The sequence below is a fragment of the Leucoraja erinacea genome, chromosome 7, assembly GCF_028641065.1.
Source record: "Leucoraja erinacea ecotype New England chromosome 7, Leri_hhj_1, whole genome shotgun sequence".
Taxonomy (NCBI): domain Eukaryota; kingdom Metazoa; phylum Chordata; class Chondrichthyes; order Rajiformes; family Rajidae; genus Leucoraja; species Leucoraja erinaceus.
Genome location: NC_073383.1, coordinates 53,696,113 through 53,714,651, shown reverse-complemented (window position 1 = coordinate 53,714,651; position 18,539 = coordinate 53,696,113).

Sequence of the window (18,539 nt, the reverse complement as noted above, 5' to 3'; positions counted from 1 at the left end):
TGGAGTAACATGCTGTAGTGTGTTGTATACGTTGCTCTGTGAGTATGTGTGATTTACTCAACATGGTGTCAGAGCCAGGGAGTGTATGTTATGACTGTTATCTTAGGCTCAGGGAGAGTAACCCGAGGAGGTGATGGTAGCTCTTGGTACTCGATATCAGAATCTTCATTTTTAACAGGTGCACAGGCTATCTTGGGATTGAGCGATTCCCACGGGCTCGACAACATTTAATGAAATGCTTTCTTCTTTGTTTTTCTTTGTTGCGACCACCATGGTGGAAACCCAGTCAGATGGGTCAGTAACCGTGGCAATGGCACCCATCCACTGGAGCTCCCCCCACACAAGACACACAAAGAGACACCTAAACTAACAATAGACACACAAAAATACGCAAAAAAAGTTAAAATAACAAACACACTGCTGGCAGGGCAGCCGACTCGCAGAGTCCCTGCTGACTGGGCTGTCCGGAACGCCAAGCAATTATTGGAGCGCTCACACCTTGCTAAATGTCTACCTGGACGTGCTCAACCTGAGAAACATCGCACGTGACCCAATACTGGTGTCTCCTGCCCAACGCCTGATGTTCCGACAGACCCGTGCTGCAGTGCCTGTGCAGCCATAGGTTCATTCACCATTTGCTGTCCAGAAACAACTCCAACTGAAACACGATACCTAAAAGCGATTTTTTGATAAATTACTCAATAAATACTGTTAGACCAGATTTGTGAGTATGTGTGATTTACTCAACAAACAAGCAAATGCTGAGTCCAGAAGAAGGGTCTCGACCCAAAATGTTGGCTGTCCATTTCCCTCCACAGATACAGCTTGATCCATTGGTAGACGGAGAGGGGCGCTGCACTGCAGCAGCCTCTACCTACAGCCAGTCTGTATTTCAATCTTTTTTTAATTTTTTGTTAGTCTAAAATTTTGTGTTGGGGGAAACTTTAACTTTTCTATGTGGGGGAGGGGGGCAGGGTAAGGGGGAAACCGTTTCCCAGTCTCTTCCTGGCGGGGACGCGACTATTTCTCCGAGTCGCGTCCTTGCCCCCCACCTCGCGGCCTACCAGCTGGATCGGAGCGGCCTTTCCTGCCGTGGACCGGGAACCAGACCAGGGCTGCTACAACGGCGGCGCAGCGCTAGAGTCACTGCGGAGCGGGCGATGCCTACCTGGGTCGCCGTTTGGAGCTCTGGAGTGTTGGGCCGCTGCTCCAACATCGTGGAGCTCTGGTGCGGAGAGCTTCTAACGCGGGCGGTGCTGAACGGCATCGTGGAGTCCTGGGGCGCCTTGCAGAGGGTCTGCAGTGACAGTCTCCACCCAGCGCGGCCTACGGACTTTGGAAGCCACCAACTCTGGTAGGAGGGGGCCGCCTCTGGTGTCCACATCGCTGAGGACGTCCCGCAGCCCCGACGTCGGACTTGTATCACACCGGCGAGCGGTCCTGGACGTCGGGCCGCCCGTAGCTGCAACTGCGGAGGGCTTGGGGAGGACTTGACCACGAGGAACAGTGGAGGAAGAGACTGACTTTGGTGCCTTCCCACACAGTGGGAAACTTTGATTCTGCTGTGTGGGGATGTTTTATGTTAAATTCTATAGTGTGTGTTCTTTATACCCTTTCTGGCTTAATCCCTCCCTTCACCACCTCCAGTTTAAATTCCAGTTGGAATGTTTTGGAGGACCCAAGAACCAAGAACCAAGAATTGAGTCCTTCCAAAAGTTTGTTTTTTTAGCTCTAGATTCCAATACCTGCAGTATTTTGTCTCTAAAGAAATATCCCTTACCATTTTGGCAGAGTCTGCGCACACAGTTGGCAGAATTAAAGTTTTTTAACAAAACCTTATTTCTTGCAGCTGTAAAGTCAGATGTGCATCACTATCAATTGCCATCAATTGCCATTTCCTTCCATTAAGTCGCTATTTACAGTCAAATCCTCACCGTAGATTTTCCAATGATTTTGCAGGGCATTGACACTGAATGCAACCAAGGTGATCTTATGACTGCTGTCAACCCAGAGGAACATGTACATATTTGGAGGAAATAATAAACAACTTTCAATGGAAGTGGTACAAATCTGTTGTTATACATCCAGAGGAGGCCTTGTACATACAGCAGTGATATATTGTAGTCTGAAGTTAATGGACCTGTTTAAGACTGGATTGATGCCATCATGAAAGATAAGTGTCCATAGAGTGTTGCAAAGCTTCTCTCTTTCCAGTCATTAGTGTTATTGTGGGTTTTTGTCATAGAAACATAGAGACATAGAAATTAGGTGCAGGAGTAGTCCATTCGGCCCTTCGAGCCTGCACCGCCATTCAATATGATCATGGCTGATCATCCAACTCAGTATTCCGTACCTGCCTTCTCTCCATACCCCCTGATCCCCTTAGCCACAAGGGCCACATCTAACTCCCTCTTAAATATAGCCAATGAACTGGCCTCAACTATCCTCTGTGGCAGAGAGTTCCAGAGATTCACCACTCTCTGTGTGAAAAAAGTTCTTCTCATCTCGGTTTTAAAGGATTTCCCCCTTATCCTTAAGCTGTGACCCCTTGTCCTGGACTTCCCCAACATCGGGAACAATCTTCCTGCATCTAGCCTGTCCAACCCCTTAAGAATTTTGTAAGTTTCTATAAGATCCCCTCTCAATCTCCTAAATTCTAGAGAGTAAATAACCAAGTCTATCCAGTCTTTCTTCATAAGACTTGTCTTATCTAGCCATGGTACCAACACTATTTAGCAACTTCCGAAGAAGAATGAGAAATAGAATTGGACCACCATGCAACAAAACTATTTGATCAATGTTAATTGAGTTTGAATCTCAAATCTCCACTCATTCACTATGACATAATAAGAGCCCTGACAATGCCTTGATATGCCATTAGCTACAGATAATGCCACTATCTATAGTATCAGTCATGTTACAAATAAGAGGCAGAAGCAACCAATAACATTTGCTATGTGAGATATAGGCAAAGACAAACTGAGAAGGAAGCATGAGCAATTATTTTTGAAGTGAAAAAAATCCCATCAGTTACTATTTGCATGCTCCTTCCTTCTCATTAACGATTACAAACTAAAATTGGTAATCCCGATCCTAAAGCAGTAATTTCATCAATGCATTTTCCAGCTTGCAAAGTTGTCTCATCATGATATAATTACACAATTCAAACTGTTGATAAAAGTAAACTGTAATTCGTATTATTCTACATTATCCTTAGACATTTGTAATGATGGAAGTTGTTATGGAAGTTGTTATGGAATTTTCCATAATAACTTGGAAACCAAGCGTTCACTTTGGTATTGGTTTATTACAGTAATTCTATGCAAAAATGCTTAAGCTACTGAGCATAATGCACATCTGAATCAGGAGTAAGCTGACCTGGACAAGTGTTGAAATGAAGTATAACAGCCAGTCAATAACAGCAGCTTGATTTATCAACTGATCAAGTGCATTTAAAATGCAATCATTTCAAGGCCTCTGAGAAAAGGATTCATCGATCATCTACATGCCATGCACACGGGATTCATCAATATAAAGGTCTTTGCCAGAGTTTAGGTTGAACATTGACCAAGTGTCCATGTGTTCTGTTTGTCACGAAAGGAGAATAATCCCACCCAAAACCTCAGTCTAAAGGAGGTTCTCGACCCGAAATGTCACCCATTCCTTCTCTCCAGAGATGCTGACTGTCCCGCTGAGTTACTCCAGCATTTTGTGTCTGCAAAGAAATTATTGTTCCTCTATTAACAAAATTTGATATGGTCTCATTAGATCATCAGATATTTCCATGTCTATATTAGTGCTTTTGGTGGGATTATTGATGATTCCAGTGTGCATGGCATGAAGATGATCTCTATATCTTTTTCTCAGAGGCCATGAAATGATTGCATTTTAAACACACTTGATCAGCTCCTTCAGTCTGAAGATGGGTTTTGACCCAAAACGTCACCCATTCCTTCTCTCCAGAGATTCTGCCTGTCCCGCTGAGTTACATCAGCATTTTTGTCTATCTTCGGTGTAAACCAGCATCTGCAGCTCCTTCCTACACATTCCTAATAATTTTCTTGTGCTCACCCATGCACACTCAGAGCTGATTGAAGGTGAATTAGTAGGTATTTATACAATGGAAGGTTTGTGATGGATCTTTCTTCTCCTTGGAATATCAGTTGAATTTGCATCTAAAATGGATCATCATACACTTCATATTTTTGTCAGAGTTCTTTATGGCATCAATTGTTCACGATTCTTCTCCAATTACCTGCTTCAAATAATACACCCCAAAAAAGATTTATACAAATCATAAAAGAAGCTGTGAAGAAGCAAATGTTCCGAGAAATGTTTAGCATCACAGGTCGTTGATTGGTAACATTTGTTTAAATACTGAATGACTTCACATTCCACAACTGGCTTCACTCATTCACTCAAGCAGAGTGGGTAATGCATCATCTTTATATATGATAGGGTCTGGTACGACCTGTCTTAGAGAGGGAAATAATGAGGCAGCCACTGAAGCAGAAAGCAATGTTTCAATAACCAGCCCAGTCAGCAAGTTTGTGACTTGGAAAATGGACCTTGGTGAAGTGGTCCTAGTTTAGCTAAGTACAAATGGAAAATCACATCAGATGTGTCTGTGCAGGTCAAATAAACACAGCCAATAATCAAATCTGAAGACAGTAAAATGCAATGAATTATATTTTTCCCCTTTATCAATGCGGACTGAGCTATTGTCCAAGAGTAAAAAGCAAAACGCTGGAGGAACACAGCGGGTCAGGCAGCATCTGAGGAGGTAATGGAAGATGGCATTTTGGATCGATACCCCTCTTCAGACTGATGGAATAGGGAAGGGGAAATCTGGAAATGAGAACTGGGGATGGAGCATGGCATGGCAAGTGATAGGTGGATGCAGGTGAAAGGGGTGATTGGCGGATAGATGGAGTAAGTGACAAGCTAGAGGTGAAAAGGAGACAAAAGGGTGTCATAAGGAAAGAAGAAGTGAACTATAAAGAGATGATTGTGAAAGGGGTCAGAAGGTAGAGAAAGAGGGAGGATGAAATGGAAATGTGACGGGGTGGGCGATGATGTATGGGTAACTAGGGTGGTGGGAAATGATGTGAGAAATATCTGCAGGGTGGGACAGGGGGAATAGAGGTTGAAGGGGGAGAGATTGGGATATTACTTGAAATTGGAGAGTTGTACACTCATACTGTTAGGTGGTAAGCCACCCAAGCAGAATATGAAGTGATGTTCTTCTAGTTTACCTGTGGTTTCACTCTGGCAATGGAGGAGGTCGAGGACAGGAAGGGAATGGATATGGGAAGGGGAGTTGAAATGGTTAGCAACTGGGAGCTCTAGCAACCCTGCAGAATGCAAATACTTGTCAAAACAGTCACCAACTCTACATTTCGTCCTGCCAATGTAAAGGAGGCCACATAGGGAGCACAAACTGCGATAGACAAGGTTAGAAGATGTGCATTGCAGAAGTATAACAGTGAGATGAATAAAGCATCTGCAAATTCCTCAGTACCAGGGACAAGTACAATGTCAAAGGCAGGGATTCACATGAGAAGCCAAATGGACTAAATAAATCAGATGACTGAATATCAAATGACTGTGTAGAACAGTAAAACAAGCATTTTATTCAAAGAGGAATATCGATTTGATATATTTGCATCTAGTTTTGTGAATAAATCTTGTGGTACAAAGGTGTGATGTCAAAATATCTTCCTCGTATGGTATAAACATTATGTGCATTGGAGGGATGTTCATTACTAATAAAATTATATAAACATCCCTGTTCAAAGCTTTCATATTGCATGTAGAACATTTTAGAATCTCAGCAGTATATGAGATCCACTTCAGGTAAAAGTTTAGGAAATTACATAGATTATAATAAATGGTAGGACCCAGCGAGTGTTGTAGAACAGAGACAATACAGGCTAAAGGCATATAACTCCCTTAAAGTAGTAACATGGATAGACAGGGTGGTAAAGGAGGCATTTGCCACACTTGGCTTCTTTGATATGTACATGAGTTGGGATGCCATGTTGCAGGTTGGCAAGACATTCGTGAGATCTCATTTGGAATATAGCATGCAATTCTGGTAGCTCTGTTAGAAGAAGGACATCGTTGAACTGGAAAGAGTACAGAAAAGATCCTCAGAAAAGGATGTTACCAGGCTTGAGTTATAAAGAGGGACAGGAGGAGCTGAACATGTTTCCCTGGAGCATGGGAGGCTGTGGAGTGATCTCACAGAGGTATGCAATATAATGAGAGGCATAGATACAATGAATGGCCACAGTTTCTATCCCAGGGTGGAACAATCCAGAATCAGAGCACATATATTTATGGTGAGAGGAGAAAGATTTAAAAGAGATCTGAGGGCAATTTCTTCAGGCAGAGAGTGGTGCATATAGGAAATGAGTTGTCAGAGGAAGCTGTCAAGGCAGGCTTAATGGCAACATTTAAAACCAATTAGAACAGGTACAGGACATGAAAGGTTTGGAGAGATATGAATGAACGTAGACAACTTGGCCTCGCTCAGTTATAAAACCTGGTTGATATGTACAGGTTGAAACAAAGGGCCTGTTTCCAAGTTGTTTGACTATATATCAAATGTTTCCCTTGTCCACTACTTCAGCCACTTTCTTCAAAGCTTTCTTGTTGTAAGTTGAACATATCAGAATTCCCACAGAATTTAATGTCCCTCTTGGGTTAAATTTAGTCAGTCTTTTAGGTTCCAGGGAAGGGCTACACTTTACAGAGCCAAGCTGGCTCACCCAGATCAAAATACAAATTTTTTCAACATATTTACTTATAGAAGTTAGAACATTTCCCAAAACATATGTCAGGGTATCTAGTGTCTGACTTCTTGCCTTCCTCTTCTTACTTTTCTTAAACAGCAGAAACCTGAATAATTTTCTAATTGAGAAGCTTAATCTATCAACGATTTTAATTTTAACAGGGAAACTGCTTACATTCAATGCAAACTTTCATTGTATATTTCAATAAATGTGACATTCCACAATAATTTCTAATTTTGAATTCAGTGGAATTTAGTGTTAATGGGCAAAAGGCATTAAAATAGTAAAATTGTAAAATTGATTCAGATTCAATTTTAATTGTCAGTGTACAGTACAGAGACAACGAAATGCATTTAGCATCTCCCTTGGAGAGCGACATAGCAAACGATTTGAATTAAAAAAAAAAAAGTGTCCGGGGGGGGGGGTGGTGATTGGCAGTCACCGAGGTACGTTGTTGAGTAGAGTGACAGCCGCCAGAAATAAGCTGTTCCTCGACCTGCTGGTTCAGCAACGGAGAGACCTGTATTTGTAAAATTGTGAAATATATACAAGATTTATATTAAAATTGATTTTAATTATCTTTCTGAGACAGCTACTTGGAACACGTGCTGACTAATAGAAAGCTGCATACAGAACAGTTCACTATATAGTTTGGCTATGATTTTTAATGAACTGTTTCCATATATCTATGGAAGAATCTACAACATTACTCCGGCAATAGAGACCCATTGACTACCATGGCTATCTCGACTACACGTCTTCCCACCTTGCTTCCTCTAAGGACTCTATCCCCTACTCTCAATTCCTCTGTCTGCGATGCATCTGCACCCAGGATGAGGTGTTCCAAACCAGGGCATCGGAGATGTCCTCATTCTTTAGGGAACGGGGGTTCCCCTCTTCAACTAAAGATGAGGCTCTCACCAGGGTCTCCTCTATATCCCGCAGCTCCTCTCTCAATCCCCATCCCCCTACTCGTAACAAGAACAGAGTCCCCCTTGTCCTCCCCTTCCACCATACCAGCATCCTCCAACTCTTTCCCCACCTCCAACGGGATCCCACCACTGGCCACATCATCCCTTCTCCTCCCCTTCCGGCTTACCGCAGAGACCGTTCCCTCCGTAACTCCCTGGTCAATTTGTCCCTTCCCACCCAAACCACCCCCTCCTCTGGCACTTTCCCTTGCAACTGCAGGAAATGCTACACTTGTTGCTTTACCTCCCCCATCGACTACATCCAAGGACCCAAGCAGTCTTCCCAGCCTCCTCCAACCTCATCTGTTGCATCCGCTGATCCAGGTGTCAATTGCTCTACATCGGTGAGACCAAGCGCAGGCTTGGCGATTGCTTTGCCCAACACCTCCGCTCAGTTCGCAATAACCAAACTGATCTTCCGGTGGCTCAGCAGTTCAACTCCCCCTCCCATTCAGAATCCAACCTTTCTGTCCTGGGCCTCCTCCATGGCCAGAGTGAGTCCTACTACAAATTGGAGGAGCGGCACCTCATATTTTACTTGGGTATTTTACACCTCAGCAGTATGAACATTGACCTCCAATTTCAGATAGACCTTGCTCTCTCCCTCCTTCCCCTCCCCTTTCCAACTCTCCCACAATCTCCTGTCTCCACCTCTTCCTTTTTTTCCCCACCCCCAACCCCAACATCAGTCTGAAGAAGGGTCTCAAACCTAAACGTCACCTATTCCTTTGCTCCATAGATGCTGCCTCACCCGCTGTGCTTCTCCAGCTTTTTTGTCTACCTCCGGCAATAGAGAAGTACTTTGTTAAATCAGTAACAGCAAAGATAACACATCGAGAATGAGACTTTGAGATTGAAAGTTACTGGGGTATTTGACTATGAAGTCCATATTTTCCTTTGTTGAATTAGTTTAGTGGCCTTTATAGGGCTCTGACAGCCATCTTTCCACTAAATAATATTTGAAGGTTGTAAAGTGAAACTGCGCGAACATGATTATGGATATTGATTTTTAATGTTGGGAAAATGTTATTCATCCTTTGTTCGGTCAGTGGGGCACTACGAGACGGCTGCCCTGCCAGCAGCGTCTTTGTTATTTCGACATTTTTTGATTTTTTTTAGTGTGTCCAAATGTTTGTTTTAATGTCTCTCATTGTGTCTTGTGTGTGGGGTGATGATTGGGGAAGGGGGGGGGGGAAACTGCTTTTGGTTGCCTCTTCGATGGAGAGGTGACTTTTTCCATGTCGCCACCCTCGCAGCCTAACAGCATGGATTAGAGCAGCCATTCCCGTAGTCAGGCCCGGAGTTTCAGCAGCGGGCACAGCGTGGACTTTTCATCGCGGAGCTGGCGAGCCCTTGCCGGGGGTCACCGGAAGGGAGTGCTCCAATCACTGGCCACCTTATACTTTGCAGTTGAAATATAGCACATTACCTCTGTTCTCATCCTTGTTGAATTCAAATGCCTTGTCAACATTTCTTCAGCAAACTTAGTGCATGCTAAGTTAAGAGGGAAATAACATGCTTTATGTATCAGCTGCTAACCTGCCCTTGACCTACCAATTAGGTTTGTGTACACTCCACCAATACATTTTCTATAAAACATGAGAAACAGATTGAATGATAATTGCAAATAAAACAAATAGAATCAAGAGTCATTGACCAGGCAGCTTTAATGTGTCTTTGCTGGTACTAAAATACCACATAATGAGTCAATATACTTAACATAATAGCCATTTATGCTACAATATAAAAGCCTTGACATTTAACCACGTTAGTCATCTTTTATTGCCTGACATTCTATTCACTTCCTTAATGACTTTCATCACTTAATTAATGTTACAAAACCACAGGGCATTAATTTTTAAATGCTAACGTAGTACTGAATGAGCAATGAACACTTGCTGTGTCAGTATAATTGAACAATTATAACATATGAACATGCAAATGTTGCAAAATACAGGATATGGAAGTAAATTGTATTTGAATGTCAAGGAGTGGTTCTATTCTGAAGCTCCATTATCTTGTTGCCTTGATATTATAACGGTAAGCTCATCATTTACCATATGACTATTACCTTAAACTTGATAAAACTGAAAAATAATTATTTTACATATGACTTCAAAAAGAAACAGCTTAAAACCAATAATTTGATTATTTTACTTTGTCTGCCATTTATTTTTATATGGCTTCTCAGAACCCATATTTTATAATTGACTGTTTTTCTAATAAGAGGAAGATTCAACAGAATAATTGTTCTTTTTTGAACGCTGCTGTATAGATCTTAGTTATATCAATATCTGCTAATTACAAACTACATAGTTAAAGGGGCTGAATGTAATGGAACCATGTTTGCTGATGAAGCAAAGATGAAAGGGAAGGTTAGTTTGGAAGAAGACACAAAGAATCTGCAATAGGAGAATTGTGTGAGCAATAACAAAATATGTGTACTATTAAGTGGGGAAATATGGTTAGGAAGAATGAATTACCTGAACAGTGTGTGACCAGAGAACTGTGTCTCCTTGTACAATAAACCCAGAAAGTTAGTATGCAAGTTAGTATGCAAGAAGGGAAGTGGAATGATGTTCCTTATGGCAATTGGGTAGAGTAATGAAAACTTGTTAAAATGGTGCAAAGCTTTCTGTGAACACTAAACCAGTAGAGTGCATGGTTCTGGTCTCATTTTAGGAAGGACATATTTGCCTAGAAGATGGGGAAACAAGGGCACAATTATTCCAAGGATGAGATGCCCATTGAGCAGAGACTTTGCAGAAAGGGTTTATTCTCCTCCATCTATCTCCAAATCAGGGAATATGTTCTTGACAAACATCCATTATAATCCTATGGACTCCAACAGCTATCTCAACTGGACCTCCCTTTACCCTGCTTTCTGTTTTCCGGCTCCCAGCGTCTCCATCATACCTATTCCAATATGATAATCATCATGTCAGAAACTGTCTTTTTCTTCAATAATTGCTTTCCTAATGCCCCTGTCCCACTTGGGAAACCTGAACGGCCATTTGGTCGGGGCCAGTGGAGTGGGGTCGCTATTTACTTACAGGCAGTCGAAGGCAATCTCCTTTGCTGACCAGCCATTTTGATTGGCTCATTGGAGTATTCAGCAAACTTTGGTTTTCAGGACCTAGAAGATCCTGCCTGCTAACTTTATTAAACTTCTTAAAACTGTCTCCACTCGTTCTCCCCCAAAATCACCAGAGGTTTCCGTTCAAGTTTCCTAAGTGGGACAGGGGCATTCCAAAACAACTGACTAGGGCCATGTTTGAGACTGCTCCATGCCCTGCACTACTGCTCCCACTCCCTCGTCTTGCATCCAAGGAAAGGATAGGATTTATTTTGCTTGCTCCTTCCATTCCACCAGCCAGTATATTGATTGGATTATGCACCGTAATATCTACCACATTCAATGAGATGCCACCACCAGAAACATTTTACTTGCCTCTTCTTTTTCAGCATACTGAACTTTCCTACGTCAATCTTTAGGTTCATTCTTCCACCTTTGGTCAACATCTACTCTCCCCACATCACAACCCAATGAGAACCACAAGCGATACAATATTTATCCTTTCACCTCTTTTCTACTCATTGTTCACCGACTCAAATATTCCTTCCAGAGAAGCATCACGTCGCTTAACATAGAGCATAGAACAGTACAATCCATAAGCCCCCAATGATCATGTTGAACATGATATCAAGTTAAACCAATGTCTTCTACCTGCACGTGATTGATAGCCCTTTATTCTATGCAGATCCAGATGCCTATCTAAAAGCCTCTTAAATGCCATTATTGTATTTGACTCCACCTTGCAAAACGTTCCAGTTACCTCCTATCCTCTGTGTAAAAAAGAAATTGCCCTGCACATGTCCTTTAAACTTTGACCGTCTCACCTTAAAGCCATGCCCTTCTCTCTTTGACACTTCTAGCCTGGGTAAGAGATTCTGACTGTCTACCCTATCAATGCCTCAAAATGTAATACATTTCTATCAAGTCTCCCCACAGCTTCTGATGCTCCAGAGAAAACAATTACATACCTCTTACTATTGGGTATGCTGTATTGGGCACTCATGATGCAATAAATTCTACAGTGAGAAAAACATAGATTGGATGTTTTCTAGACTATCACTAGGGATATTTAATCTGTAATGATGACTCCGCCATTGCAATTCCACCACCCACTTTAATGCTGAACTCCATTTCTTTGGCATTTTGTGCCATTTCAAATAAGCCCTATATAAGTTTGAGGAACATCTTGCCTTCTCACTTGGAACATTATAGTTCGTGGGAGATAAAGAATTTCAGAAAAAAACAGCCTTGCCAGTGTGTATCAGGCTGTCATTCCTAATGAAATGTGGTTGATATGAATAAAGACAGTTTCACATCAACAGACATTTCAGTTCCCTTCTCTACAGATGTCTGATCTGCTGAATATTTCCAACATTCGCTGTTTTTATTTCCGATTTTCAGCATTTGCCGTTAGGGCGACATGGTCGTGCAGTGGTAGAGTTGCTGCCTTACAGCGCTTGAAGCGCCAGAGACCCGGTTTCAATCCTGACTACGGGCACTGTCTGTATGGAGTTTGTATGTTCTCCCCATGACCACGTGGGTTTTCTCTGTGTTCTAAAAATGTACAGGTTTGTTGGTTAATTGGCTTGGTATGAGTGTAAATTGTCCCTAGTGTGTGTATGATAGTGTTCATGTGCAGGGATCACTGGTTAGTTCAGACTCGGTGTGCTGAAGGCCCTGTTTCTGTGCTGTATCTTTAAACGAAACTAAATGACAGTCCCTGCATTCTTGCTCCCCCCCTTCCTATATTTTTCTCTCTATCCATATTAATTCATTTTGCATTTGTATTGGCTCTAATCAACTCATCTGAGATGACTGAATCTTCATTATCCTCTCTCAGCTGGTACCATTACCAATTGCTGCATTCATCCCTGTGCTTCCATGTAATTTAAATATATACAATTTCCAAGTGATGTCCAGTCTGATTAAAATATTATCAAACTGAAACATTTTCTCTTTTCACTCTCCACCGATTTTCATTGAACCATTTCAGAATTTTCAGCATTTTGTATTTTCACTTCTACTGCAGATTAGAAGGAGAAATCATTTCATTGAAATATTTGGTTTGTTTAAGAGTCTGAGGAGACTTGACAAGCAGATGTGGCGATGATGCCTTTTTCTTCTGCCTAGCATAATATTTAGCAACTTATTGAATCAAATTTCCATGGCAAACAATTATAATTTAATGGATGAGGAACAGATCAAATAACATATAGCAATCCAGGATGGAAATTATCTATTAGCATTTCCAGAATCTCTGCAATCTATTATTATTAGTCAACATTAAATGCATACAGGGACAGCAATAAAGTCATCCAATTTATTGTAAGTCTTGTTTTGGAAAACTTTTTCCAGTGATCATTTTGATTAATTTATCAACCTAAAAACTGTGCCAATGAGGAAAATGTTTGCAATTAACAAGGGAGTCAGATTTTCTGCATATGATGTATCTGTAACTTTGGCATCTCTTGGAAATCTGGGAATATCAAATATTAATCTTTCTTGTGCTCTGTGAAATTTGTATTCTGAACAAACGCAGAATATAACCATAAACAATTAAAGGAAAGAAATGAAGAAAGAAAATGAAATTCTTTCTTTCATTTCTGATGTTACATTTATAATACTCTCAACTTGCATCACGGGAGAATTTGCTGATCAGCAACAGAAATGTTGGTCGGGAGGAGTTCCCCTCGCCACAGGTACCATGTAATCCCTTGCTACCTGCTCCATGGTCGGATAGCCTGCGACTAAACCGTCTCGCCCACCTGGTTTCCTCAGTGAGGAAGGGGCTGTGGACCCCCAGCAGGGCCAAAATCAAGACCTGTCAAAGGGCGGATGAGCTCCTAGCGAGCCAACGGCCATCCACACTTCAGTAGGTTGCGATCACTGTCGTACATAGCATTGAAAGGCACCGTACCCATTGAAGTTTTCAACGATGATGAAGATGATGAACAGAAAAAGGATTTTCACCACTAATCTGAAAAATACTTGTCCATAAAATATTTGCAAGCTCTGTGATGTGGATTTCCCCCCTTTCCAGTGTGAACTGGGTCAGGCAATCACAGTAGGGGGTCTTGGATGTCCAACAACAACAATGTCATGAAAGATAGATGCAAAATGTTGGAGTGACTCAGCAGGACAGGCAGCATCTCTGGAGAAAAGGAATGGGCGACGTTTTGGGTCGAGACCCTTCTTCATACTGCAATAATGTAATCAAATTCCTAAGCAAACAGTCAATTTGAACACATCTGAACACCATCAAACAATGAAGTATGAGGCGATCTGAAGAACATTTCCGACCCAAAACATCGCCTGGCCATTTCCCGCCACAAATGCTGCCTGACATGCTGCGTTCCTCCAACATTTTTCTTGCTCAAGATTCCAACATCTGCAGACTCTTATGTCTACGTTAAATACACAGTAGAACACTTTTAATTAAAGTTTAAACATTCTGCTGAGAATAAAGATTGGGACCTTTGTGTCCAATTTGGGGCCAATAATGTTGTTCCCAGTAATTAATGCTTCCTATGCATTAAACTTAAATTATACCTCATTTCACAATAAGTAATGTTTTCAATGAATTTATTCTGAGCCACTTCTTGCCAGTACAGTGATGTCTATTGATTGTGCCAGAATAGAAATCATGCAATAGTGTACAGCAAAACTCTGATAATCCAGTAATCCAATTCATAAATCACACGGTTGGATACCAAACTCGCCAGGTAATGCATGCTCTTCTCTTTTCCACCCACTTAAGCCCAGTCCCAGTTCACCCGTGCTTCCTCATGCACTTTGGCCATGATTCCTGCACTCCCTTTCCAAACATGATTTAGGTCCTATTTCCCTGGTTCCCATCCTCCCTTTCCACTTACCTGGCTCCGATTTCCCACGCTCCATTTCCTATTCACCCAAGTTTGTTCCTGATTTACATGCTCCTCAATGAGCTCCAATTCCTTGCTTACTAGTTTCCACAAAAACATCTGCTGTAAACCACCTAATTTATGCCTTGGAAATAACGATGCCCAGATTTTGCCCTCTGAGCCTTCTTGGATCAACCAGTTATATTTCTTTTAGGAATTGCAAGTTTTACTGGAACTGCGAAAGCTCCATATGAATAAATTAATACTTTCTTGGCAATAATGAAGAGTTCAGAAATTCTGATAAATTCTTCATTAGAAGCATAAATATTATGCAAATAAATCTTGGAAAGGTGAATTGGCAAAATAAACAGCATAGATTGAAAGAGCAGTTCAATTATAACAAGCAATTCAGCATTAACTGCCTCCTGATTATGAACTCATAGCCGAGATTAGTGTCTGCCATTAATATAAATTTGCAGGATTAAGTTAGATTTAAAAATCCTTGGATTGCTGACAAGTTTGATAGCAAGTTTACTCAATAAACTGAAGTCTCAGCGTGCAATTTGTCAATGTTCCTACCACTTACAGATGTAAAACAGGTACTTGAGAAGTACTGAACACAGTCTTCACACAAATCCTTACCCAAGGCAACCTCACCCTCTACTTGGATCTGCCTCAATCATCAGTTATCCTAAATACCTCCTCAAAAACACACTCAGATTTGCACAAAGCTATGCTGACTACTAATCACTCTGACTTTCCAAGTGAAGATGGATCCGACTGCTCAGAATTGTTTCCACTAACTTCCTCACCACTGATATAAGGCTCGTCAGCCTGTAGTTCCCAGGCTTATCACTTCTGCCATTTTTAAACAATGGAACAGCAGACAGCACCCATTATCTTCAAATCTTCTGCTAACCCTGGGTATTGAAGATGCCAAAGTCTCCATCAGAGCCCCAGCAATCTCCTCCCTTATCGTGGGATAGATGTCGCCAGGCCTGAGGATTTATCTAACCTATCTAACCAATATTTCCATGACTGCTTCCTTCTTGATACAGAATATCAGTGTACTCCTCACTTAACTCTCCAGCCTCCATGTTCTTCTCCCTATTAATCGAGGATCCCACTCATATCCCCAGACTTAATGAACAATTACTGTAGAATGGATGAGGAACATATCAAATAACACATACCAATCCAGGATGAAAATTAACTAGCATTTCCAGAAATTCTCTTCTTATTATTATTAGTCAGCATTGAATGCAGACAGCAAGGACATCAGCAAAGTAAAACAATTTATTGCAGGCTTTGTCCATTCGTGAACCTATTCTTTCCTCAGCTATTCTTCCAATATTCCAACTTCAAACATAAAAGATTTTAGGATCCTCCTTGACCTTACTCGCCAAGTCATTGAATGGCCTCTCTGTCCTCATAACTTTTACCCTCCTATTTATCTCCATTTATCACCCATAAACCTCAAGTGAATCATTCAATACTAATTTCCTAATTGGTAGAAAGAGGCACATCAAATCAGTCAGCAACATAGATGCGGAAGAATTAGCCCATGAATTGTGAACCACCACCAGCTGCAGTCAAGTATCATTCAGTATCATTTAGTTTCATGTAGACATAATCTCATCATAATTACATGATTCTTTTACATTTGCATATTAATTACCTTTAAATTCACCATTGAAATTTCAGTCAGGTAATTATCAGCAGACCTCTCCTTTTAATACAATCACTGACAATGACTGGCAATCAATCTTCCTACACAGGAAATTAACAATGAGAAGTGTTTAGAAGGTCTTTAAGATATCAAATTTTAAATGCCACTTTTATCTTGTACTTTCTGCATTTCTCCCTCCCCCTTCACTTTACTGCCCTCCTCTTCTGTTTCCTTCCCCCCTCCTTCCCCCCCCTCTTCCCCCCTAACCCCCTAACCCTTTCCTCCCACACCCTCCTGTCTGTCCCTTTCCTCCATTCCCTCCTCCCCCCCCTTCATTCCTCTCCCCTTCCCCCCTCTCCTCCCTCCCCCTCCCCCCTCCCCCCCCTTTCCTCCCTTTCCCCACTCTCTCTCTCATCTATCTCTCTATTTCTATTTCTCTCATCTCTCTGTCTCTGTCTGTCTCCAGTTTTTATTTATTTCAGTTTCAGTAAATGATTTAATAAATAATTTACCCTCCGTTCAGAGTGTTTATGAGCTGTTAGCTGTCATCGATTTGGGCACTGCTGCAATCAGCTGATGGGCAAATTTGCATTTCATGGACACATTTTTGCACTTCATGGGCAATTAAAAAAAAAAGCCAAAGATGCAATGTTAACTTTAGTATTATGCCATGGTCCAGAAAAATCTGTTATATTGTGTAGAGCAGTGTGGAAATAGCCTAATCATGTTGCTTACTGGGGCAGCTAATTCTTCTGATAAGGAAGAAGTAACATTATTTAATAGAACAGGGATTTTTTTGAGGATTTAATTCATTCTGTAACTTTAGCAGTGCCTGAAACCTCAACTTTTTCTGCCCTCTAGAACACCATGACATGGCAAAACACAGATACAGACACACACACACAGACAGACGCACACACATAATTTATTAGATTCAGATCTGTTCCATACAAAATGTTTATTTGTCCAGACTTTGTGGTATTTATTGCTGAATGACACAATCTGTACTCGGTAATAATAGTTATAAATTTATAGATAGTTTTGTTTTGTGGAGGAATTTACAACCAGAAACCATCATTATAATACAGTCACTTTGGATGGATTTTTTTTTAAATACGCACCTTTAACTCAAATGTGAAACAGGTAATGCTGTATGGATCAGAGACATGGAAAACAACAAAACACACTACAAACAGGCTGCAAACATTCATTAACACCTGCCTTAGGAGAATACATCTGGTGGAGAGACAAAGTAAGCAATGTGGACCTGTGGAAAAGACCAAGCCAAGCCCATTGACTTACAAATTCGAAGAAGAAAATGGAGTTGGATTGGACACACCCTCAGGAAACCTGCCACAAACATCACCCGGCAAGCCCTGAAATGGAACCATCCAAGGAAAAAGGAAAATAGGTTGCCCCAGGAACAGCTGGAGAAGAGGTGTCCAGACAGAAATGTCGAGAGTGGGCTCAACTGGGGAGATCTCGAAAGAACTGGCAACAACCGAGTGAGGTGGAGGACATTTGTCAATGGTCTATGCTCCCAAGAGGAGCAAAGGGCTTAAGAAGAAGAAGACCTTGGATAGAGCACCTTGGTCGGCATGGATGAGTTGGGCAATAGTGCCTGTTTCTGTGCTGAATGACTTAATGACCTTTGTTTAAAATTATATTTCTCTACTCTGATTTACAATAATGTAGCATTCTTTTCTAAAATAAAATGATTCCTGGTAAATATTATTTTGATAAAGCTTAATCTCTATTATAACTTGCTTTTGGTTTTATTTCAGATATCACTGAGGTGGTGAAATGTTATTTCACCATTTTGTTCACTTGCCCCTGGAAATATTTGTGCATAGTTTTGGTGATGTGGTCTTGGTTATTCCACATTGTTGCAGAAGTTACATTCACAGATATTGTTGATGATGTTGTTAATTTTTCCTTTGTCATCATCTTTTGGAATCGATCAGTAATTAATTGTGGGCCCATCACTGTCCCAAAAAATGCATGATCCAAGAGTCAGAGCTTTATCAATGATATTAGTTTTGTTTCATTTTCATTTATTGAATCCTGTCCATGCCCTGCCTGTCCGTTTCACAACCCAGGCAATGATTTAGCACAGTTTCCTTTTACTTGTACATCACTCAATCTTTGTCTTCCTTTTAAGTTAGT